Source organism: Bubalus kerabau, chromosome 16, assembly GCF_029407905.1.
Source record: "Bubalus kerabau isolate K-KA32 ecotype Philippines breed swamp buffalo chromosome 16, PCC_UOA_SB_1v2, whole genome shotgun sequence".
In the NCBI taxonomy this organism is placed as follows: Eukaryota; Metazoa; Chordata; class Mammalia; order Artiodactyla; family Bovidae; genus Bubalus; species Bubalus kerabau.
The window spans coordinates 23,775,445-23,801,100 of record NC_073639.1 but is presented as its reverse complement, the minus strand read 5'-3'; the positions used below and the strand labels follow the sequence as shown (position 1 = coordinate 23,801,100).

General features: G+C 38.5%; 2 long non-coding RNA genes across 3 annotated transcripts in view; one reads left to right on the top strand and one right to left on the bottom strand.

Annotated features, from left to right (window-relative positions):
* LOC129630394 (uncharacterized) overlaps positions 1-12,558 on the top strand; it is a 200,244-nt gene extending 187,686 nt beyond the window's left edge. Inside the window, exon 3 of the long non-coding RNA XR_008703675.1 lies at positions 12,432-12,558. This is a non-coding gene — a long non-coding RNA (uncharacterized LOC129630394). The remainder of the gene's footprint in view (positions 1-12,431) is intronic.
* The window catches only part of LOC129630391 (uncharacterized), a 199,084-nt gene that overhangs the window by 1,297 nt on the left and 172,131 nt on the right, over positions 1-25,656 (bottom strand). Inside the window, exon 5 of one of the 2 annotated variants that reach the window (XR_008703658.1) lies at positions 14,938-14,964. The exons of the other annotated variant lie outside the window; for it this stretch is intronic. This is a non-coding gene — a long non-coding RNA (uncharacterized LOC129630391). Of the gene's footprint in view, positions 1-14,937; positions 14,965-25,656 lie in introns of those variants that run through there. 2 annotated transcript variants of the gene reach the window in all.

Genomic DNA, 25,656 nt, shown 5'->3' with positions numbered 1-25,656 from the left:
CCTCTTAAAGGTTGCTTAGCTGGCCTCAGTCCTTTACAGAGTCCCCATCCTGATGTCATACAGACCATTCTTCTAAAGAATGTAAATTGGCTATCCAAGCAGAAAATTCTACTTTAGTGCTACATCTCTCTTGCTGGGGCTTCTCAGGTAGTGCTGGTGGTAAAGAATCCACATGTCAATACAGAGACTTAAGGGACATGGGTTCGATCCCTGGATCGGGAAGATCCCCTGGAGAAAGAAATGGCAACCCACTGGAATATTCTTGCCTGGAATCTGATGGAGAGAGGAGCCTGGCAGGCTACAGTCCATGGGGTCACAAAGAGTCAGATACAACTGAAGGGACTTAGCACGTATGCATTCTCCCTTGCTGAAGACTTTGCTTTACTGTTTATCTCCCATCTGTGACCTCAGAACCTATCAATTTGCAGCTGTCTCATTCCATTGCCCACATTTATTCTAGGCAGAAGTGATTTTGTTACATTTTTAAAACTTTTTCCTATGATGCATTTGTGTTTATCACTGTTTCCCTATCTAAATACTGATTGTTTTAATTCCCCCCATCTTTTTTTTTTTTTTTTTTTTGGTCGCTGTATATTTTGATCAGCTTCTGGGAAGAGGAAAGGTGGGAGTCTGCTCTTAGCATCAGCTCTAAGCTCCAAAAGTTAAAGACTTTTATTTGTTCATCACCTTATTCCCAGTGACTAGAAGATCACCTAGTACACTCATTATCCCTAGGTAATCCATTTCTTCCTACTTAGTAGAAGGTAGTTAAAGAGCCTCTTGATGAGGGTGAAAGAGGAGACTGAAAAAGCTAGTTTAAAACTCAACATTCAAAAAACTAAGATCATGGCATCTGGTCCCATCACTTCGTGGCAAATAGATGGGAAAACAATGGAAACCGTGACAGACTTTATTTTCTTGGGCTCCAAAATCACTGCAGATGGTGACTGCAGTCAAGAAATTAAAAGATGCTTATGACAAACCTAGAAAGCATATTGAAAAGCAGAGACATCACTTTGCCAGCAAAGGTCCGTATAGTCAAAGCTATGGTTTTTCCTGTAGTTATGCATGGATGTGAGTGTTGGACCATAAAGAAGGCTGAGCACCGAAGAACTGATTCTTCAAACTGTGGTGCTGGAGAAGACTCTTGAGAGTCCCTTGGACAGCAAGAAATACAACACTGAATATTCATTGGAAGGACTGATGTTAAAGGACTCCAATACCTTGGCCGCCTGATGCAAAGGGCCAACTCTTTGGAAAAGACCTGATGCACAGAAAGACTGAGGGTAGAAAGAGAAGGGGCAACAGAGGCTGAGATGTTTGGATAGCATCACCAACTCAGTGGACATGAGTTTGAGCAAACTCAGGGAGATGGTGAAAGACAGGGAAATCTGGTAAGCTGCAGTCCATGGGGTTGCAGAGTTGGACATGACTTAGGAGCTGAATAACAACAATAAATTTGCCTTCATAGATTTTGGAGTGTTTCCAGGTGGTGCCAGTGGTATAGAACCAGCCTGCCAATGAAGGAGACATAAAGAGACTCAGGTTCGATCCCTGCATCAGGAAGATCCCCTGAAGGAGGGCAAGGCAACCCACTCCAGTGTTCTTGCCTGGAAAATCCCTTGGTCAGAGGAGCCTGGCAGGCTACAGTCCATAGGGTCACACAGAGTCAGACATGACTGAAGTGACTTAGCACACACATACACAGATTTTGGAAATATATGAACCAGCATAAGCTCTAATTTCCTAATTTGTAAAATGAAAAAAAAATTTTTGCTGCTTCATATGGTAGTTAAAGGCACAATCTCTAAATGTATATGTGATAATGCTTTGTGAACTATAAATGTTCTTATCATTAGTTTTTTTTTTTTTCATGTATCCCTTGGGTAAAATACATTTCATTAGTCCCCACTTCTTCTGCCTTGGTGTATGAATTCACTTTGATTTCTTTCTGTCAACAGTTTTTCCTCTTCTCCTACCTAACTATAAGCTTTTCTTGAAATGATATTTGTAGAAATTAAAGTTGATATTTTGAAAAAACACAGTTTTATTTGCTAATAAAAATCTGTCCATTGGAAGACCTATTTCTTATTAATCAAAACCCATTACTCTGGTCATTGTCATACCAAGGACTGTCTTCAAGAATAAGCCCCTCAGGTTTTATATAGTATTGGTCTCAGTTAATTCAAGCATTGAAAATATGCAGTTTAGGAAAACTGTATTCAAATTTGAACTAAGTAATATTTTATTAACGTGTAGGAAGTGTATTTCCTTCTCATTCAATTTCTAATTAACTAGAACCTTCATTTAAATAAAGATAAACCATGTTTGGTTCTTGGTACTTAAATTCCTACAAAAATAATTCCTGTACTAGCTTCTCAGACACACAGGTCTGTACCTGATATTATTCTTTTACTTAATTATGTCAAGAAAAGACAAGATTGTACCATTTGTTCATTTTCATATTAATTTAATTTTAGTATTCAAAGATGATTCCTTTATAGTACAAAAGGGAAAAGAAGAACTAAATTGGAATCGTTCTTATCCTTTTCTATTCCAAAATGAAAAATGTCCTTAAAATCATTTATGTTCTGAAAGAACACCAATTTTTAATACCAGAAAACCTTTAGATAAGTTAAGGTAGGGGCTTTTGAGCTACATTTTGTCCTCCCTAAAATTCATATATTGAAGTCCTAACCCCTGTACTTCAGAATGCAACCATATTTGGACACAGGCCTTTAGAGAACTCCCAGATACAGAGAACAGACTTGTGGTTGCCAAGGGGGAGTGGGTGTAGGGGAGGACGTATCAGGAGCTTGGGATTAGCAGAGGCCAATTATTCTACATACAGAATGGCAAACAACACGGCCACACTGTATAGTACAGGCGAACTCTATTCAATATTCTGTGACAAACCATTATGGAAGATAAAAAAGACACACACAGATGACACGGCCCTTATGGAAAAAAGCGAAGAACCAAAGAGCCTCTTGATGAAAGTGAAAGAGGAGAGTAAAAAAGTTGTCTTAAAACTCAACATTCAAAAAACTAAGATCATAGCATCCAGTCCCCTCACTTCATGCAAATAGGTGCACAAACAATGGAAACAGTGAGAGCCTATATTTTGGGGGGCTCCAAAATCATTGCAAATACTGACTGAAGCCATGAAATTGAATGACGCTTGCTCCTTGGAAGAAAAGCTATGAAAAATCTAGACAGCATATTCAAAGGCAGAGACATTAGTTTGCTGACAAAGATCCATCTAGTCAAAGCTATGGTTTCCCAGTAGTCATGTATGGATGTGAGAGTTGGAGTATAAAGTTGAGCACCGAAGAATTGATGCTTTTGAACTGTGGTGTTGGAGAAGACTCTTGAGAGTCCCTTGGACTGCAAGGAGATCCAACCAGTCCATCCTAAAGGAAGTCAGTCCTGACTATTCATTGGGAGGACTGATGCTAGATAAAAGTCCAATACTTTAGCTACCTGATGTGAAGAACTGACTCATTGGAAAAGATGCTGATGCTGGGAAAGACTGAAGGCAGAAGGGGACAACAGAAGATGAGATGGTGGATGGCATCACTGCCTCGATGGACATGATTTTGAGCAAGCTCCAGGAGTTGGTGATGGGCAGGTAAGTCTGGCGTGCTGCAGTCTGTGGGGTCGCAAAGAGGTGGACACCACTGAGCGACTGAACTGTTATAAGTATATTCTTGTAAAACAGTCACTGTGCTGTACAGAAGAAATCAACACAGCATTGTAAATCAACTATACTTCGATAATTTTTTAAGAAATTAAAATAAAGTCGTCATGGTGGGCCCTAATCCAGTATGACTTGTGTCTTTTAAGTAGAGGAAACATGGACACAAACACAAAGAGAGGCAAGATGATGTGATGACCCAGGGCCACACTGTCCCCTCTACAAGCCAAGAAAGAGGCCTGGAACAGATCCTTCTCTCACACCCATCAGAAGGAACTAACCTCTGACATTTAGCCTCCAGAGCTGAGAAGATGAAGTTCTATTGTTTGAATAACTGAAGGATAATCCTTCAATTGTCCTGCTGTAACAATGCCCTACCCAGAAGCCTGTCAGTGGTACTTTGTTATGACAGCCCTATTAGATAGGCTAGGCACAAAATAGGGGGAAATTACCTCTTAACCCTAAAAGAATAGGTTTGCTTTCACTGTTATATAAACTAGTGGCTAAACTTTTCTTATATGCTTCATACTCTTTATAGAATCTTTAAAAATAAATGTGTCTTCAATTCGATAACATTGCCTGAAAGAATGTGATGTTTTAATTACACAATTCAGCTCGTTGTTCATAATAAATGAAAATATACAATTTAATATGTTAGTGAGAGAGGATAAAATTTTATTATCCACCTTCTTTATCATTGCTTCAAGTCTGAATAAAGCAAAGATCATATCATCAAAGATTTTATCATAAGATCATAATATGTTGCAAGATAAAATATAATTTGAAAACTGATAAACAGATAACCTATAATCCAAGCCAACTAATAAAATAAAACAGTGGAAGTCCTCCTACTATCCTCCTGTAGTAGGTGCTGCTGCTGTTGTGTGTGCTCAGTCGCGTCTGATTCTTTGTGACCCCATGGACTGTCACCCTCCAGGCTCCCCTGTCCATGGGATTTCCCAGGCAAGAATGCTGGAGTGGGTTGCCATTTCCTCCTCCAGGGGATCTTCCCTACCCAGGGATCAAACCCCTGTTTCCTGCATTTCGGTGGATTCTTTACCACCAGCCCACCAGGGAAGCCCGTGCTAAGTACTAGTGGTGCCCTATCCACACTCCATTCACAGAAGAGGTGCAGCCCATCCTCCAGCTGGGGTGAATATTCATTGCAAATGGCTCCCAGATCCCTCCTCCTACTCAGAATTGTCCATGGCCAAATGGGAGCTGTGTTGCCCATAAAATTAAGCCTCCAGAGAAGAGGGAGCAACCAGTAGCCAATGACTGACCTACATAGGGTGCCACAAAAATGGGACCAACTCCATGATGTAATTCATGCTCCAGATCTTCCATGGGCCCAGTCTGAACCCTGCCTCCAGCAGAAACCATTCCAGTGACCTTTTTCTATATCATATCCTGATTTATCAGGGCTTCCCCAGTGGCTTAGCAGTAAAGAATCTGCCTACAGTGCAGGAGACACAAGTTCGATTCCTGGGTCAGGAAGATCCCCTAATGGAGGGCATGGCAACCCAACTCCAGTATTCTTGCCTGGGAAAATCCCATGGACAGAGGATCGTGGCAGTCTACGGTCCACGGGATCGCAAAGAGTCGGACATGACTGAAGAGACTGAGCAGCAGCAATATCCTGATTTATTACCATAATACCTGAGAGCACTCTCAGTAATTCACTTACACAATAATTCAGGCTCTGTGCCTAGGAAAACTGAGCTCAGGCTATTGGTATGAGGAGGAGTCAGAGGAAGCATAGTCTACTGATGGGAGTCTCAAGTTTGATTACTCATCCATCAGTGGGAACCCATCACTAGGGGTAGGTAAAGTCTCTGGGATGCTTCAGCCCTCAGGTGTGCTGGTGCCCCCTTCACAGTCTTTATTCTTCGGCACTAGGTGAGCGGACACAGCATAGAGTAGGAAGGGATGCACTAGTTGGTGCAATCATATGGGAGAAATAGTAACTACAAATACTGTGGAGTCAGGTGACTATGGCAAAGTGCTCTGTCATACTGAAAGAGAAACAGAGAGGCTTAGATTTCATAATAAAACCTTTTCAAGCAAAGTATGAGCCAGAGAGCCTTCTTGAAAGCATTTAAAATGCCAATAATTCAACTGTAGCTAAAGGGCAGTAGAGCTGAAGATCAGGCCTGAGTCTGAGTTGTGAGAGAGGCAGAAGTTTAAAGAAGGTTGCATTTTTTTACTAAGCCGAGTATTTCATAACAGACTCAGAGCCCTCCTAGGCAAGAAGTGGGAGCCCTGAGGCTTTGCATGGACATATCTGGGATTAAATCACCTTGAGTACCTGAACTCCCAGATTCCCCTGAATCCTGTATGATAACGGAAGGAGCCACATTTCTTTGTTTGAAACAGGAGCAACCTTTTACCTAAAGACCATGCAGAGCTCCTAAATATAGCACATGCTCCATAGATAACCTGTAAGACAATGGGCTTATTTTCTAGGATCTGCTCCCACCTCCATTCTTGGCCCCCTGGATCCACAATTTGGGTCCTTTTTTTTTTTTTTTTCAGCAAAATCTGACTGGCAGTGTTTTAGGCCTGCTAAGAGAAGACAGAGATTATATATCAAAAAACTGCAGAGTTTGGCTAACATGTGCAAGCAGAAAACAAGAAAATGCCTGGAAGTGAACCCTGAGGCTGTAGAATCAAGAGAAGTAGAATATCAAAACAGATAAGGGAGAGTTTGTCAATATCGGGACACTCTCCTATGGCACAGAGATTAACATGGCTGAGATGGACCAAATACATTTCTGGGTATGGCTTTTAGAAGCTTACAAAACAAAAAGGCTCAAATTAAATAAAGATGAAGTGCCAGGACTGCCAATTCAGACTCTTGAAGAAGAGATAAAAACTCAGAGCAGTCGGTATTCTAGAATGGTTCTACTATTTAAATATTAACAAAGCAGTAACTGACTGCATTTCTTGGAAGAGTCTGGAACACACCCCATATACCATGGCAGTAAGAAAAGCAGACTGCAAAGAACCAGTAGCATTGTTCGGAAGCTCACCAATGGCTGCTCTCTGCAGGCTGGGTGGGACTGATGGTAAGAGATACTGTTCAAGAACAAGGCTCCTCAGTAGCAGCGAGATGCTAGTATCCTCAAACAGCAGTGGACATAATTACTGTAATAAGCAACAAGGTCAGAACACAATTTGAAAAGATCAGTCTGCAGGAATCTCTTGTCATGGATAGTAAAACATAATTTTCCTAGAAATTTGTGAGAGGGGCAGTCAGTAAGGATATTTCTTAACATAGACAATAAAAATAAATCAAGTATAGATGAAAAGGCTGCGGGCTCAGCTATACAAATGGAAAATCATGATCTTTCCCACAGTTTTCAAACCTGAGCCAGTATTCTAACTCAGAGCCTGTTAACTGAAGGAGTGACCAAGTCTCCATCAAGAAGGACTATGAAACACCATGCTGATTACACACTACGGTAATTTCTCCAGTCCTTTTCTTCCAGGGGACCTAGAGCCATGTACTTGGGTAATATGCATTGAGAAGAGGAATGTTCAGATTTCTGTAGGGTGGCTGAATAGAGTCTGATCTGACAAGGCAGAAAGTGCAGTCCTGACTTAGGCTCGGGTCCATACCATTATAGGCCCACTGGACATGTGGACTCAACCAGTATTTGTTCTTTCCCAGGTTATTTCCCAGGTTCTCGAATGTATGATTGAAATGGACAGACTTACAGTTGGCAAAACCCCTTAAAACCTGCTGTAGTTGGAGATGTCTCAGTTTTCTATGCTACATTAAGAGATTATCACAGAAACTTAAAAAAAAAAAAAATTATGTACGTCAGAGGTCCAGGTGGGCTCAACTGTATTCTTTGCTTAGAGTCTCACAAGGCTGAACTGATCTCTCATCAGAAGTCTCCAGAGAAGTACCCACGTCCATGCTTGTTACAGTTTTGGAAAGAATTCGTTTTCCATCTTGTCCTTGCTGTGTCTCTTCTGTCTCAGCAAGAGAGAGCATCCCTCGGGTTGAGTGACTCTTACAGGAAGCTCTCTGACTTCTTTTGCCCCAAGTTGGCAAGAACACTCTGGTTTTAAAGGGCTTACATGACGTGACTAGGCCCACCAAGATAGTATCTTTTGCCATGTCATGTAGCCCAATCATGAGAGTAATGCCTGGGAAAAAATCATGTAGGCTGTATCATTTCCTATTGCTGTGCAAACAAAAACAAACTTAGGGGCTTAAATGATAGAAATTTATCTCCTGGGCTCCAAGTCTGAACTGGATCTCACTGGGCCTACATCAAAGTGCTGGCTGAGCTGCATGACTTCGGGAGGCTCTAAAGGAGAAGCTTTTCAACTTCTTGGCTTACAGTCCCTTCAGAGCCAGCAATGTCAAACTCAGCCTTCCTCACACTGCCATTTGTCTGGTGCCTTTTGCCACCTTCTTTCCCTTTTGAGAACTTTGTGATTACATTGGCCCCACCTGCATTATCCATGTTAATCTCCCTCTTATAAGGTAACAATTAGCAATCTTAATTCCACCTGCAACATTAATTCCCCTTTGCCATATTCACAGGTTCTGGGGGTTAGGACATTAACATTTTTACGGGCTCCTTATTCTGTCTACCTGGAGAAGGCAGTGGCACCCCACTCCAGTACTCTTGACTGGAAAATCCCATGGATGGAGGAGCCTGGTAGGCTACAGTCCATGGGGTCGCTAAGAGTCGGACACAACTGAGCGACTCCACTTTCACGCATTGGAGAAGGCAATGGCAACCCACTCCAGTGTTCTTGCCTGGAGAGTCCCAGGGACTGGGGAGCCTGGTGGGCTGCCGTCTTGTGGGGTCACACAGAGTCGGACACGACTGAAGCGACTTAGCAAATTCTGTCTACCAGAGGGACCACTTTAAAATTCTGTCTACCATACCCTGAAACAGCACCCACCAGCCAAGACAGTAAATTAAAAACGACAACAAAAACAATTGCAACTAGTGAGGAATTGACTAATCTCCTTGCAGTCCAAGGGACTCTCAAGAGTCTTTCCCAACGCAGTTCAAGATGGGGAACACGTGTATACCTGTGGCGGATTCATGTTGATGTATGGCAAAACCAATACAATATTGTAAAGTAATTAACCTCCAATTAAAATAAATAAATTTATATTTTAAAAAATTTAATAAAAAAAATTTTTTTAAATAAAAGAGAAATTTTAAAAAAGCATCAATTCTTCAGCAGTCAATTCTAAAGGAAATCAGTCCTGAATATTCATTGGAAGGATTGATGCTGGAGCTCCAATACTTAGGCCACTTGATGCGAAGAGGTGATTCATTAGAAAAGACCCTGATGTTGGGAAAGATTGAAGGCAGGAAGAGAAGGGGACAACAGAGGATGAGATGGTTGGATGGCATCACCAACTCAATGGACATGAGTTTGAGCAAATTCAGGGAGGTGGTGAAGGACAGGGAAGCCTGGTGTGCTGCAGTCCATGGGGTTGCAAAGAGTTGGACAGGACTGAGTGACTGAACATCAACAAAAGTGAAGAATAGCAGAAATAAGTGTGACCTCCAATGACACAAGGAAGCAGGGGTAGTGGTCCTCATCATATTCCTTTTTAAGTCATCAGTTTAACCCCTGGAAAAATTAGCTAATGTGTGGTGGATGAAAGTAGACTATGGCAAACCTAACCGAGATTAATCTCAATTGTCACTGCCATTTCAGATGTGACCATTTCACTAGGGCATCGTACATCCAATTTTTTTTTTAATTGGAGGATAATTGCTTTACAAGGTTGTGCTGGTTTCTACTGTACAACAACACAAATCCACTGTAAGTGTACATGTATTCCCTCCCTCTTGAGCTCACCCCTCTAGGTCATCACAAAGCACCAAGCTGAGCTCCCTGTGCTGTACAGCAGCTTCCCACTAGCTATTTACTTTACACATGGTAGTATATTATTTCAAAGTTACTCTCTCCATTTGTCCCACCTTCTCTTTCCCCCACTGTGTCCACAAGTCTGTTCTCTGTGTCTGTATCTTTATTCCTGCTCTGCAAATAGATTCATCAGTTAGGGTTGTACAGTCTTAATTGTACAAGTAGAGCAGATAGAGCCTGATAAGAGCCTCGTAAGCCATGACCCATCAGATGGCCACCCCCTGGGCAAGCCATCTGGATAAGCAGAAATGCTAGCCAAAGGAATGACGGATTATAAAACCCTACTCTTTCTAGAAATTGTAACCAACTAGAAATCAAAATAAGCTGTGCCTGAAGGTAGTAAATCAATGTGAGAAATAAGAAGATCTGAGTGCTACAAGTGGAAGGCTATCATAGATGCTCTGGGTACCCCACCCATATTCCCTTTGTCAGACCACTGAGTTCATCCAGCAACTAGCTGCTCCATTCTCACTCTCAGAGTTTCTGAGAATTATACACATTTTTATACAAATTAAGGATATGTATACAAATATTATAAATATAGCTCTAATAATTTCACTGCATTTCTTAATTTATGTTATTTCAAGGATTTTTAAATTTCTTAACTACAAAGAAATGAAGCTAGAACATTCTTGTACGTGAATATATTTATCTAAATTTGAATCTTTCCAGGAGAGAAATTGCTAGGCAAAAGTGTGTATGCATTTTAACCTAATTGTCAAAGTGGTTTTTCTGTCTTTTTGGTAAGTAGTTGAAGCAATTTACAGTATTTCAAGGAAAGTTAATGTGTTCACAGTATTCTGCATTTTTGCCAATACTGGTATTCTAATATTTTAATGTGTCCTAGTTTCTAGAGTGTGTGATGATCTTATTATCGTTGAGGTTTCATGATGTAGTTACCTGGTTACCTATGAGGTAAAGCATTTATTTTTCATTTCTTTATAATAATTCAGGTTTCCTGTTTTGAGAAATGTCTAAATATATATTATATATATATATATATATAATATATATTTGATTATTATTCTGTAGAGTTACCTTTTTCTTATTGATTTACAATAAATCATTATAAATTCTCAATATTAGTATTTGTGAAAATTATCTCCAAGGTTGTGTTTGCATCTTGTATTATTATTTGTCGATGCATATATTTTTTTAAAATTTAACTTTTCATTTAAAGTTTTCAATTTTAACTTCTTAGAAAAATTTTACCAACCCCCAAGTCATGAAGATATTTTCCTAAATGTCCTTCTAACATTTATAATCCTTACTTTCACATTTATATCTTTAAATCCTTAGAAGATATTTTTGTTATGAGTTTATCATAACATATGAGTAGTCATAATATATCATATGAGTAGTTCCAGTACCATTTACTGAATTGTCCTTTCTCTTATCCTGATCACCAATGGTAGCCCTGTCATTTATCATCACTCTTTATAAGGGCCTATTTCTTAGTTTTCTTTTCTTTTTATTGATGAGTCTCCTTCTATATCTTTAAACCAATTACACTGTCCTAATTATTATATCTTTAAGCCAATTACACTGTCCTAATTATGTCTTTAATTTCTCTTTATACTTGGTAGAACAGGTTCACAAAATTATGGCTATATTACACCCTTCCATTATACTTGAAAAATAGACTTATTGAGTTCCATTAAACTTTGCTTGATTTTGATTGAATATATGGAATAATTAAGTAAACTGATATATTCCTACAATTAGAACTTTTTGTCCTTTTACATCTTGACATTATTTTTATAGTTTTTTCTACAATTTCATGCTTTTTCAACATTTCATTTTTAAGTTGTCTAAATTTGATGTTCTTTCAGTAGTCTTTGTTGAAATTTATTTTTAAATGATTAACTTATTATTTAATATATAATACAATTACATGATTGGAAAGTTAAAAATATCTCTTACTTCCCTTCTCCAAAACATTTTTTCCTTAACCAAAAATACATAATGTTATAAAATTTTAAATATATTTTAAAACTTCTCTTTGCTTATATATGAAAACATGTATATATATTTCCATTTTATCTAAATGGAGTATTATATATATAATATATATTATATATAATGGAGTACATAGAGAATATATGTAACTTACATGTATTTTTTAAAAGAATAATTAAATGAACTACTGTACATAACCACCAGCTTTAGAAATGGCACAAACAATCCCCTCAGATCCCTGAATCAACCCTAATCACATATTCCATATTCTACTTTATGGCATTGGGAGAGATGCTCTCTAAAAGCACTTCACGTGAGAAAATCCAGTTTTTCTCATCATGGCCCATGGTAACATCTTGATCATCTTTATTACTGCTTTAGCTGAAAAGTCCATAGATTCTTCATTCACATATATATGTATTCTACAACAATGTATAGCTCTTCTCCAGTAGCTTTTCTTGTCCCTCCTGTAATCCTGGAGTACGTGTTTCAGCACAGGCTCCGTTCTGTGGTGGAGTGGCTCTGTGGCCATTACCTAGGATAATGCCTAGTAACACAAGGCACAACCGGCAATGGCTGTGAATTGGCATGAACGTACTACTAACTCATCAGAGAAGTTCGTGGAATAGCTCCCCATAATGCCAGATCATCTATGGTCTTTCTATGTCCTCAGACAGTTCATTTGTAATTTTAATTAGGTTAAATTGTTGTTATTTGTAATGTGTCATTATAAAGAACATTTCAGCTTACAATTTTTTTTTCTTGTGGTTATTGCTTTGCAAATTGTTTTTCTCTCCAGAACTAATAGATACTACTAATTAGCTCTAATTGTTTGTTGTTCTGTCGTTGCTTTTTCTAGGTGGATGATCATACAATCTATAAGGAGCGAGTTGTATTTCTTCTCCTTCAAGTCTTATGCCAGTCTTTTGTTTCTTTTCTTATGCATTTAGACAGAATTTTCAATATTCTTTTACATACTAATGATGACTGAGTTCTTTGTTACTTTCCCTGTCTTAAAGAGAATGAATACAGTATTTTGTTAGGGCTTGGGCTATAAAACCTTTTTAAATTAAGGAAGTTTTTTTCCTTATCCTAGTATGCTAAGCGTTTTATTTTTAACAAAAATTTAACTTTATCAAATGCTTTTTCTACATTGACTGAAGTAATTTATGATTGTTCTCATTTAGCCTGTTAATATCTTAGATATATTAATTGATTTTAAGATATTGAAAAACTGTTTTGTGATAAAACCTACATTTTCATAATCTAGTATTTTAAATTATCAAATTCACTTAGCCAATAATCTACTTATAAATTTTGCATGTGTTCCCATATAACACAGAAAATAGTTCTTTTTTTTGAAGGTTTGGTAGTGCTCACATGTAAAACCTCCCAGGGCTGTAGACTTGAGAAAGGAAAACTTCAATGGCCATTTCAGCTTCTTTATTGCTTATTGATCTGTTCAAATTCCTTTTTCTCATTCTCTGAGAGAAAAGTAATTTACTCAATTTTCTGTTGCCATTTACTGACAGACATAAAGATTTAGCTCATGTTCCATGGATTCCATTGCTTATGCTCTTAGCCACTGTGATAAGCATCACACAGTCATATCTTTAGAAAATATTCTCCCTAAATATGGTATATGAAGGAGGAACTAAAAAGAACTAAACCCAGTGAAAATTGTGTACACAGAAAAGCACTCACTTTCCTGAAATAGAAATTGAAGTCCAATATAATGAGGGAGAAAAATAAATCAGAAAGGTTATAACAACCCAGGAACAAATCAAGAGTATAGAATGCATTACTGATGATTGGAAATAAAAGAAAAGAAGATGGTAGATGGCCAAAACAGAAGAACATGAAGTAAAATATAAGATAAATACATGCTCTGAAAAATGTGAAGTGGAACTATGCAATTTCTTTTGGCAGAAAACAAAACATCTTAGACCATAAAGGAAAAAGGCAGAAAGGGAGAACTGGTTGTCAATGAATTCAGTTACTTATCCCGATGGTGTGAATATCCATTCTTTTCCCTCCTTGAGTTTCCTCCTGTGTGGAAGGAGTGTCTTTAGTATAGCCTTCCTAGTCTCTCTCTACTCACTCACTCCCCCCAAAGGATGGAGAATCATTTAAAGGGGATCTTGGCAGAATATCCCTGCCCCTTCCACCTTCTTTCCTTTTGGATGAGTGGTCTCTAGAAAGTATTCTGCTCTGTCCCATGTCCAACCCACTAGTTCTAGAGGATCCAACTTGAACCCCTCCATGAGGGCCCTGACCTAGGCCAGAGCTGTCGGTGATGAGGTGGCTAAATCTGTCTGATTTGGAGGTCTCAATATTAGGATGAGGCATAAGCAAAAATTTCCAAAACAGCTTTTCCATTAATTAAGTTTAGATTTGGCTTCTCAATCTGCCCATTCTTTTGTTCTACTTGTCAATGAGTTCACAACTCAGGAGAGCGTAATGAGCGACATTATTTTAATTCATCAAGCACCAAACATGTACTAAGACTGATATAAGATAAAGTACATTAGTGTTTAGAAATTTAAAAAATAAAACAGTTGATTTTTTTGAAACAGAACTAAGAATTTGTAAAATATTTGCATAGAAGTGAATGCTAAAACTGTGGGGAAAAAATATGGAAAATGAGTTTGAAGATCTAATTTGAGAATTCCTTAAGAAATAGAATGAATATTCCAGAATACAGGGAATTATTTGGAATACTAAGAGGTAAATCAGAAACCAAAAGAAAAGCAATTTTTAAGAAGATTCTTGACAATATCAGATTCCCAGAGGGCTTGGTAAGAACAAGATACAAATGACGCACTTCAAAAGCATATTTCTACATGTGGCAGGAGGTGAGCACCATGGTTTTCCTAGGATTTTGCAAGAGAGAATAAGAGAAGCAGAGATTAAGAGGGAGGTGCCGAGAGGGAGTAGGAAAAGAGAGAGAGGGAAGAGAAAGAAGTTACATATTCTTAAGAAAGCACCTAATGTTTCTTCATTTCCTGGGAAATTTTCCAGTTCTAACATAGTCCACAAATACACTTAACACAGATCTTTTTGCATCAAGTTCAGTTCAGTTCAGTCATTCAGTTGTGTCTGACTCTTTGCAACCCCATGGACTGCAGCACTCCAGGCCTCCCTGTCCATCACCAACTCCCGGAGTTTACTCAAACTCATGTCCATTGAGTCAGTGATGCCATCCAACCATCTCATCCTCTGTCGTCCCCTTCTCCTCACGTAAAGTTACTTGTAGCCTAAGAAGAAGAACGGTACGCTGATGAAGGGCTTTACGGCGCATGGGCTTCCCAGGTGGCGCTAGTAGCCGAGTCCGCCTGCCAGTGCAGGAGAAGTAGGAGACATGGATTCGATCCCTGGGTCAGGACGATCTCCTGGAGAAGGAAATGACAACCCATTCCTGTCTTTTTGCCTGGAAAGTCCCATGGACAGAGGACCTGGCTGGTTATACAGTCCATGGAGTTGCAAACAGTCGGACACGACTAAAGCGACTTAGTACACAGGCCTGTGCGTGTGGGAATGGGTAAAGGAATTGAGTTTATCAGAAATGTGACTACAAAACGGTTTCTGTGCTTGGCTGGGGACTTTCAATTTTCAGTTCTTGATTCCTTCAAGGTATAAACAAGACACCAAACAATTAAGAATTGAAAAAACCTGCCACCTTTTATTCTCTTTTCTTCTTTCAGTTTTATGCCACATTCCCTGATTTTTTTTCATCCCAATTTCTTCTTTAAATCTGTCTCTTTTGCACTTTCCTGGATACCTAAATAATATTTAAACCTAGAAAAAGCCTTGCTAGGGTTTGACTGCATTTGAGAGAGAAAGATTGGGTTTGCTATGCTTTTTACCTCTTCGTTTACCTCTTTTTTACCTCTTAGTTTATCCCTATCTCAAAGTTCTAAATTGTAAAAAATTAATTCTAACTTTAGAGAGAAGCATGGATCCAGCCTCAGTGGGAGAAAAAAAAGTTTCATTTTCACCACTGCCTCTATTAACAGTTAGAAATTCCCAGTATTATTAGTCTGTATTCAATTCTGCGAATGTTGATCCTGAGGATATATACATACACCATCACTATCTTCAGATGCTTCCTCTGGAGAAACAGAGACTAGCTCCTCTAGATTTTCCACACCTTATTATAAATATTTAATGGAGACAAATTTAAGGATATGAATAAATATGCAGTAATAACTCATGGGACCAGCAGCTTTACAGTAATTGCTTCCCTAGACCCATCTTTAGTCTATATTTAGACTTTTGTTCTACCACTGACCAACTTTATTTTCCCAAATCTCCAGTCAGCCAGAAGAGACACATTTCCTAAATGTTTTTATTTAATCAGTACATAAATTATATGTATCTAATCAGTTTGTAGATTGATTTTCTTAAATCAAATTCAATCAACTGTGGTCAGCAATGAGAGTGAGAGGGAAGGATCATTACGTGGTATAAATTATTGTTCATTTGACATGGTTGAATAGAAAGAGATAAAGAGAAACCAGGAATTAGAAATAGTACATCCAGTATCCATGATCATCAGCATTTTTTAATATTACCTATACATACAATATCATCCCATGTATGATTAAAAACACTTGCTCTTTCCTCACACATTCAGACAGTTTATTCTATATTAATGATACATAGAACCATGGTATATGCAGCTTTTGGCATCAAAATTCAATACCAATGTTAATGCCATTCTGTTACCTTTGATATTTTTAGATGTTACCGATATATCCAGTAAAGAATGCTTGGGGAAAGCAAACACATATTCAATAATCATAATGCCTATTTAATTTTAAACAAGAAATAACTATGAATTTTCTTGTTGTTTAGTTGTAAAGTCGAGTCTGACTCTTTTGAGACCTGCCAGGCTCCTCTTGTCCATGGGATTTCCCAGGCAAGAATATTGCTATTTCTTTCTCCAGTGGATCTTCCCAACCTAGGGATCAAACCTGTATCTCCTGTATTAGCAGGTGGATTCTTTACCACTGAGTCACCAGGAAAACCATTTCATTAGTGGGTACTAATCTCTGCAGCTAGTAAACAGCTCTTTCCTTTACTCATTTCTGTGTTCTACAGTGTTGAGCCAGTACTTCCAATAAGACTTTTTGCCAGATATCTTTATTTAGGTAAATCTAAGTCCAAGTTGACTATATTGGTCTGTACTCAGTGCTCCAATAAGGTTCAGTTAACCTTACACACGGAGAAGGCAATGGCATCCCACTCCAGTACTTTTGCCTGGAAAATCCCATGGACGGAGGAGCCTGGTGGGCTGCAGTCCATGGGGTCGCTCGAGTCAGACACGACTGAGCGACTTCACTTTCACTTTTCACTTTCATGCATTGGAGAAGGAAATGGCAATCCACTCCAGTGTTCTTGCCTGGAGAATCCCAGGGACGGGGAAGCGTGGTGGGTTGCTGTCTATGGGGTCACACAGAGTCGGACACAACTAAAGCGTCTTAGCAGCAACCTTACACATGTCAAGGTGTTGAAACACTCAGGGAATCCTCTGCATTCTACTCTAACTGCATTTGGCCTCCATCATGCAGTAGAAATATTTACTATTGAAAACTTATCATGTATTCATCCAACAATGTAATATGTTTATATATAAACCTTTATATAAAACAAACACAAAATTGTGTTCTCATATCTAATAAGGGGCCCGAATTTTTGAGATCTTATTTCAGATTTATTGGAATCATTATTATTTTCTCTGGTAGACATGTCATTCCATTTGGTGGCAAACCTCCAGACCCACAGACACCAGTTCAGGAAAAATTTGATAGTCTATTATATGTAATGTTTTAACGAATTCTTAGTCATTATTTCCTTAAATATTACTTATGTCCCAATTTGCTGTCCCCCTCTTCAGAAGCTGCTTGTGTGTCATTCTATCTTTTCTGAAATATATTTTATCTTCTGTGTTTTTCACACATGTATTCATCAATACTACATTTTGGCTATTTCCTTTTCATCTATTTCACATTTAACTTATTAGCTCTTCTGCTATGTCTACTGTGCTTAATTTTAGTTATTTATTTACTTTTGCTTTAGTTATTGTGTCTTTAAGTTGTAGAAGTCATATTTGGTTATTTTTGCAGTTCCTAGATGCCTTCTGAAATTTTCCGAATTACTTGATTCTACACAGTGAGAAAATAATAGTTCTTAAAAATAAATGGATGATATCTAATCCAGCTTATAAGCTTTTGCACAGCAAAACAAACCTTAAGCAAAATGAAAAGACAACCTATAAACTTGGAGAAGTTATTTTCAAATGATGTGACCAATAGGACTTAATTTTCAAATTATATAAACAGCTCATAATATTCAGTAACAACAACAAAACCCAACAGAAAATTTGGCAAATGATCTAAATAAACATATCTCCAAAGAAGACATACAGATGGTTAAAAATCACATGAAAAAATGGTCAACATCACTAATTATTAGAGAAATGCAAATCAAAACTACAATGAGGTTATTACTTCACACCTGTCAGAATGGCCATCATCAAAAAATGTGCAAACAATAAATGCTTTTTAGGTAATAAATTCTGGAGAAAAGGGAACCCTTCTACACTATTGATGGGAATGTAAACTGGTACAGCCACTATGGAGAACAGTATGGAGCTATCATATGATCCAGCAATCCCACTCCTGGGCAAATATCCAACGAAAACCATAACACAAAAAGATGCATGCACCCCCAGTGCTCACTGCAGAACTGTACAATAGCCAGGACGTGGAAACAACCGAAATGTCTACCAACAGAGAAATCAATAAAGAATACGTGGTACATGTATACCATGGGATATTCCCCCGTCGTAAAAATGTAAGAAATAATGCCATTTGCAGCAACGTGGATAAGCCTAGAGATTGTCACACTGGATGAACTAAGTCAGACAGAAAAAGACAAACATCATATATTATCCCTTATATGCAGAATCTACTTTAAAAAAGTAGATTTGTTGAACTTATTTTTTAGAAATTATCCTTAAAACATAAATAGAGTCACAGATGCTGAAAACAAACTTATGGTTACCTGGGGATAAGTGAAGGGGAGGGATAAATGGGCAGACTGGGACTGACATGTACACATTACTATTTGTAAAACAGATAATAAATAATGACCTGCTGTATAGAACACGGAACTCTACTCAATACTTTGTTATGGCCTATATGGGAAAAGAATCTGATTTAGAGTAGATATTTGTCTATGTATAACAGATTTAGTTTGCTGTACACCTGAAACTAACACAACATTGTAAATAAAATATAGTTCAATAATTTTTTGAAAAGATGTAGGAGATATATATATATATATATATAAATATAAAATGGCATATTACTCAGATATTAAAAGGAATGAAATAATGGCACTTGTAGCAACATGGATGGACCTACAGAATATTATATTAAGTGAAATAAGTCAGAGAAGTAAAACCTGTGTCAATTATGTATGGTCTAAGAAAAATAAAAGAAGGGTATTTACCAAAACAGAAACAGATTCACAGATATAGAAAATAAAGTAGCACTTACCAGAGGACAAAGTCAAGAAAAGAGAGGTAAGTTAGGGATATGGGATTAAGAGATATAAAACACTATGTATAAAACAGATAAGCAATAAGGATATATTATTGTATAATGTAGACAGTTATACCCATTTATCTTTAAAAACTTAGATGGAGTATAATCTAAAAAAACATAGATATACATGTGTTCCCCATCCTGAACCCATGTATATCTATGTTTTTTTAGATTATACTCCATCTAAGTTTTTAAAGATAAATGTGAAACTAATATTGTAAATCAACTCTACTTCAATTTAAAAAAAGAAATGTAAAAATGTATTAGCAATATTCAAAACAGCATGACAAGACCCAGTTCAGTTCAGCTCAGTGGCTCAGTAATGTCTGACTCTTTGAGACCCCATGAATTGCAGCACGCCAGGCTTCCCTGTCCATCACCAACTCCCGGAGTTCACCCAGACTCACGTCCATCAAGTTGGTGATGCCATCCAGCCAGCTCATCCTCTATCATCCCTTCTACTCCAGCCCCCAATCCCTCCCAGCATCAGAGTCTTTTCCAATGAGTCAACTCTTCGCATGAGGTAGCCAAAGTACTGGAGTTTCAGCTTTAGCATCATTCCTTCCAAAGAACACCCAGGACTGATCTCCTTTAGAATGGACTGGTTGGATCTCCTTGAATTCCAAGGGACTCTCAAGAGTCTTCTCCAACACATCAGTTAAAAAGCATCAATTCTTTGGCGCTCAGCTTTCTTCACAGTCCAACTCTCACATCCATACATGACTACTGGAAAAACCATAACCTTGACTAGACAGACCTTTGTTGGCAACGTAATGTCTCTGCTTTTGAATATGCTATCTAGGTTGATCATAACTTTCCTTCCAAGGAGTAAGCGTCTTTTAATTTCATGGCTGCAGTCACCATCTGTAGTGATTTTGGAGCCCAGAAAAATAAAGTCTGACACTATTTCCACTGTTTCCCCATCTATTTCCCATGAAGTGATGGGACCAGATGCCATGATCTTCGTTTTCTGAATGTTGAGCTTTATGCTAACTTTTTCATTCTCCTCTTTCACATTCATCAAGAGGCTTTTTAGTTCCTCTTCACTTTCTGCCATAAGGGTGGTGTCATCTGCCTATCTGAGGTTATTGATATTTCTCCCAGCAATCCTGATTCCAGCTTGTGCTTCTTCCAGCCCAGTGTTTCTCATGATGTACTCTGCATAGAAGTTAAATAAGCAGGGTGACAATATACAGCCTTGACGTACTCCTTTTCCTATTTGGAACCAGTCTGTTCAATGTCCAATTCTAACTGTTGCTTCCTGACCTGCATATGGGTTTCTCAAGAAGCAGTTCAGGTGGTCTGGTATTCCCATCTTTTTCAGAATTTTACACAATTTATAGTGATCCACTGAGCAACTTCACTTTCACTTTCCACTTTCATGCATTGGAGAAGGAAATGGCTACCCACTCCAGTGTTCTTGCCTGGAGAATCCCAGGGACAGCGGGGCCTGCTGGGCTGCTGTCTATGGGGTCGCACAGAGTCTGACACGACTGAAGTGACTTACCAGTAGCAGCACACAGTAAAAGGCTTTGGCATAGTCAATAAAGCAGAAATAGATGTTTTTCTGGAACTCTCTTGCTTTTTTGATGATCCAGCAGATGTTGGCAATTTGATCTCTGGTTCCTCTGCCTTTTCTAAAACCAGCTTGAACATCAGGAACTTCATGGTTCACATATTGCTGAAGCCTGGCTTGGAGAATTTTGAGCATTACTTTACTAGCATGTGAGACGAGTGCAATTGTGCAGTAGTTTGAGCATTCTTTGGCATTGCCTTTCTTTGGAATGGAATGAAAACTGACGTTTTCCAGTCCTGTGGCCACTGCTGAGTTTTCCAAATTTGCTGGCATATTGAGTGCAGCACTTTCACAGCATCATCTTTCAGGATTTGGAATAGCTCAACTGGAATTCCATCACCTCCACTAGCTTTGTTCATAGTGATGCTTTCTAAGGCCCACTTGACTTCACATTCCAGGATGTCTGGCTCTAGGTCAGTGATCACACCATCGTGATTATCTGGGTCATGAAGATCTTTTTTGTACAGTTCTTCTGTGTATTCTTCCCACCTCTTCTTAGTATCTTCTGCTTCTATTAGGTCCATACCATTTCTGTCCTTTATCGAGCCCATCTTTGCATGAAATATTCCCTTGGTATCTCTAATTTTCTTGAAGAGATCTCTAGTCTTTCCCATTCTATTGTTTTCCTCTATTTCTTTGCATTGATCACTGAGGAAGGCTTTCTTATCTCTTCTTGCTATTCTTTGGAACTCTGCATTGAGAGGCTTATATCTTTCCTTTTCTCCTTTGCTTTTTGCTTCTCTTCTTTTCACAGCTATTTGTAAGGCCTCCTCAGACAGCCATTTTTCTTCTTTGCATTTCTTTTCCATGGGGATGGTCTTGATCCCTGTCTCCTGTACAATGTCACGAACCTCTGTCCATAGTTCATCAGGCATTGTATCTATCAGATCTAGGCCCTTAAATCTATTTCTCACTTCCACTGTATAATCATAAGGGATTTGATTTAGGTCATACCTAAATGGTCTAGTGGTATTTCCCTACTTTCTTCAATTTAAGTCTGAATTTGGCAATAAGGAGCCCATGATCTGAGCCACAGTCACCTCCTGGTCTTGTTTTTGCTGACTGTATAGAGCTTCTCCATCTTTGGCTGCAAAGAATATAATCAATCTGATTTTGGTGTTGACCATCTGGTGATGTCCATGTGTAGAGTCTTCTCTTGTGTTGTTGGAAGAGGGTGTTTGCTATAACCAGTGCATTTTCTTGGCAAAAGTCTATTAGTCTTTGCCCTGATTCATTCCGTATTCCAAGGTCAAATTTGCCTGCTACCCCAGGTGTTTCTTGACTTCCTAATTTTGCATTCCAGTCCCCTATAATGAAAAGGATATCTTTTTTTGGGTGTTAGTTCTGAAAGGTCATGTAGGTCTTCATAGAACTGTTCAACTTAAGCTTGTTCAGAGTTACTGGTTGGGGCATAGGCTTGGATTACTGTGATATTGAATGGTTTGCCTTGGAAACGAACAGAGATCATTCTGTCGTTTTTGAGATTGCATGCAAGTACTGCATTTCGGACTCTTTTGTTGACCATGATGGCTACTCCATTTCTTCTAAGGGATTCCTACCCGCAGTAGTAGATATAATGGTCATCTGAGTTAAATTCACCCATTCCAGTCCATTTTAGTTCACTGATTCCTAGATTGTCGACATTCACTCTTGCCATCTCCTGTTTGACCATTTCCAATTTGCCTTGATTCATGGACCTAACATTCCAGGTTCCTATGCAATATTGCTCTTACAGCATCAGACCTTACTTCTATCACCAGTCACATCCACAACTGGGTATTGTTTTTGCTTTGGCTCCATCCCTTCATTCTTTCTGGAGTTATTTCTCCACTGATCTCCAGTAGCATATTGGGCACCTACCGACCTGGGGAGTTTCTCTTTCAGTATCCTATCATTTTGCCTTTTATACTGTCATGGGGTTCTCAAGGCAAGAATACTGAAGTGGTTTGCCATTCCCTTCTCCAGTGGACCACTCTTTCTGTCAGACCTGTCCACCATGACCCACCCGTCTTGGGTGGCCCCACAGGGCATGGCTTAGTTTCATTGGGTTAGACCAGGCTGTGGTTTGTGTGATTAGATTGACTAGTTTTCTGTGATTATGGTTTCACTGTGTCTGCCTTCTGATGCCCTCTTGGAACACCTACCATCTTACTTGGGTTTCTCTTACCTTGGATATGGGGTATATCTTCACAGCTGCCCCCAGCAAAGTGCAGCCGCTGCTCCTTACCGTGAGGCCCAGAGGGTCAACCCCACATCCAAGGAGCGGTGGCTGCGCAGGTGCAGGAGGGCTGAGAGGAGCCACTCCATGTTCAAGGTCAGGAGGGGCGGCGTGAGCAGATATCCCTCGTCCAAGACCCAGTAGTGTCAGCAATACGCAATGATGTTAGGGATGGGAGAGAAGTAGTGACTACTTCCTCTGTGGTGCATAGCATTAGTCATTTCACCAAACAGATAGGGATATTAAATCAAAAGATACCACTGCATATTAACCCCAACTATGTTAAATCTTATATGAAAAGACAAAATTTTTGTTCATTGCTTAGCATGAGAACAATGTCTCCTTTGTACAGTCCTGGCAAGTTTTAGGCTCTTAAGCCTTTCTTAAACATACATGTGACTCATTACAGAATTCAACAACAGGGGTGTAAATGAATTTATCTAGTTAACAATAACACACATTCATACACTTGGATATCATTATCAATTTTTATAACGTTGACATAAAAAATAGCAAATGAATCCAAAAATGAACAGTAGAACCACAGCCACCTTACCTCTGGCATCCAGTAAGTTTAGAAATCTGGATAGCTCAATTCCCTGAGGGAGTTGAGATTGTATATACTAGATATTAGATTTGTTCTAGCTTATTTTTTGTCAACGTCATTCTATGAAGTCTGGATTTTTGTTCAACCAACTGGTGTATCTGAGTCTTTGCCCCCCAGAAATAGTCAAAGAAACAAACAATTTCAGGATTTTTTTTCATGAGCTGGTAAGATCCAGTTCAACTCAGTTAATGTGTCCCTTTAATATTATCAGAAAAGTCTGCAACAATAGCTACAGTAACTCATCTTTGTAAATGTGTCATCTACCACTTTTCAGCCATAATTCAGTATTATTCAGGGAAATTTCCAGACTCTGCAAAATCTAGCCTCCTTTTCACTGGCTAACTGTGGCCCCAATTACCCATGATTGCCTTTTGTGACATATCTATTTCTCTTTAGAAATACTTGCTTGTTTGGGCCCTATAGCAGCTGAGTACCACCCCCTACAGTCCTTATGATAACCGAGCAGTCAGCACAGGCTCCTGGGCTTCTGTATTCCCTGGTTACTGTGCTTACTCCAAGGCATCTGAACACTGGAGCCACCCAGCTTGATCCCAGGCTATACAATAACACTGTAGTCCCCTATCTGTGGCAGGAAAAGTGGCTCTTTGGGCAATTCTGTCACATTTTACAGTCTCTACAGCCACTGTCTACAGGAAGGGATGTTTTTCATCTCCAGGATAAGCCAGTTAAGCACAACCAGTTCCAATAACACGATGCACAGGGACTTTACTGTTTCCAACTCCTTTGCAAACGATATACCCACCTAGCTAGTAAAAATATAAAAGTTGGGTTTGCAAGAAAAAAATAACTAGTGAAGTAGCAGAGCACACTATAATCTCTAGGCTTTATTTTTTTTTATTTGAATCAATTTATTGTTTAGTGATTATCAATCTCTTATTTTTAATGACTACACTACTGCTTTAACCTATGAACATATTAAATGTTAAACATACAGATGCCCAGGTACAATCTATTTCTTTTTTTTTTAATTTTATTTTATTTTTAAACTTTACATAATTGTATTAGTTTTGCCAAATATCAAAATGAATCCGCCACAGGTATAAATTTTTCCAGAGAGATATACTTAGACCAGATAGAGTTAGACTATATGCAATATTGGCAAATATTCCAACAGAGAGGAACCTGATCTTTGAAATGTCCTATTATCTATAAGCATAAGGAGCAGACACATCTATGTGTCTATATGCAAAAATGTTGCAAAACAATCAGTCATGTATTCTTGGTTAACCACACACTTCTGGTGTAAAAGTTATCAGAAAGTAAGGTTGAAATTCAAAGAGGATTTTTGAAAAGAATTTTTGGCAAATCTAATACAGTTATGTAAAGTTTAAAAATAAAATTAAATTAAAAAAAAAAAAAAAAAAAAAAAGAATTTTGCTTTGAGTGTCACCATTCCCAAAGAAGAATACAGAGTTTACTATACTTTTGAACACAAGCCCAGTGAAAAGGTTCAAATCTATTCAGTAGAAAGCTTGGTCAACATCCTGTTTTATTTGTGAAATGATCAGTAAAATAATGTCTCTGTCATTCTTTAGAAATGTAAATAGAGGGGCTGGCTGAGGGTCTTTGCCATAGCAGAACATGAGCCACACTTTTAGGTAAATCTCATTCCCAGAATTAGCTGGGAGAGAGAAGTAATGTTTTCTTGGAGCAAATATGGGTCTTAATTAGAAAAAAGCTTGGTGTTGGATTGTTGGATTATGCTGGATATTTCAGTTTAGATAACCAGACAAAAGTAAAAACAAAAAAAAAAACTTAGGAAAAATAAGCTGAAGTTCATACTGGATGCACAGACTCTGAAGAACAACTAAAGAACCAAGGGAAATAGTGAAACTATGGTTGAAAACTATGTTTGATCAATGCACTGAAACTGCAGATAGCAGACATTTTCATAAGAAAAAGGAAACCACCTGATGAGAGTCTACTAGCTTCAGAAAAGGATAATACCAGCACACTGCCAGATAGGTATGACTATCACCAGCCCTTCCCTTCCTTTTCAAGGCTCAGAAGTCATGGCTAAATGAGTAGAGAGACTGGAACTGACAAAGA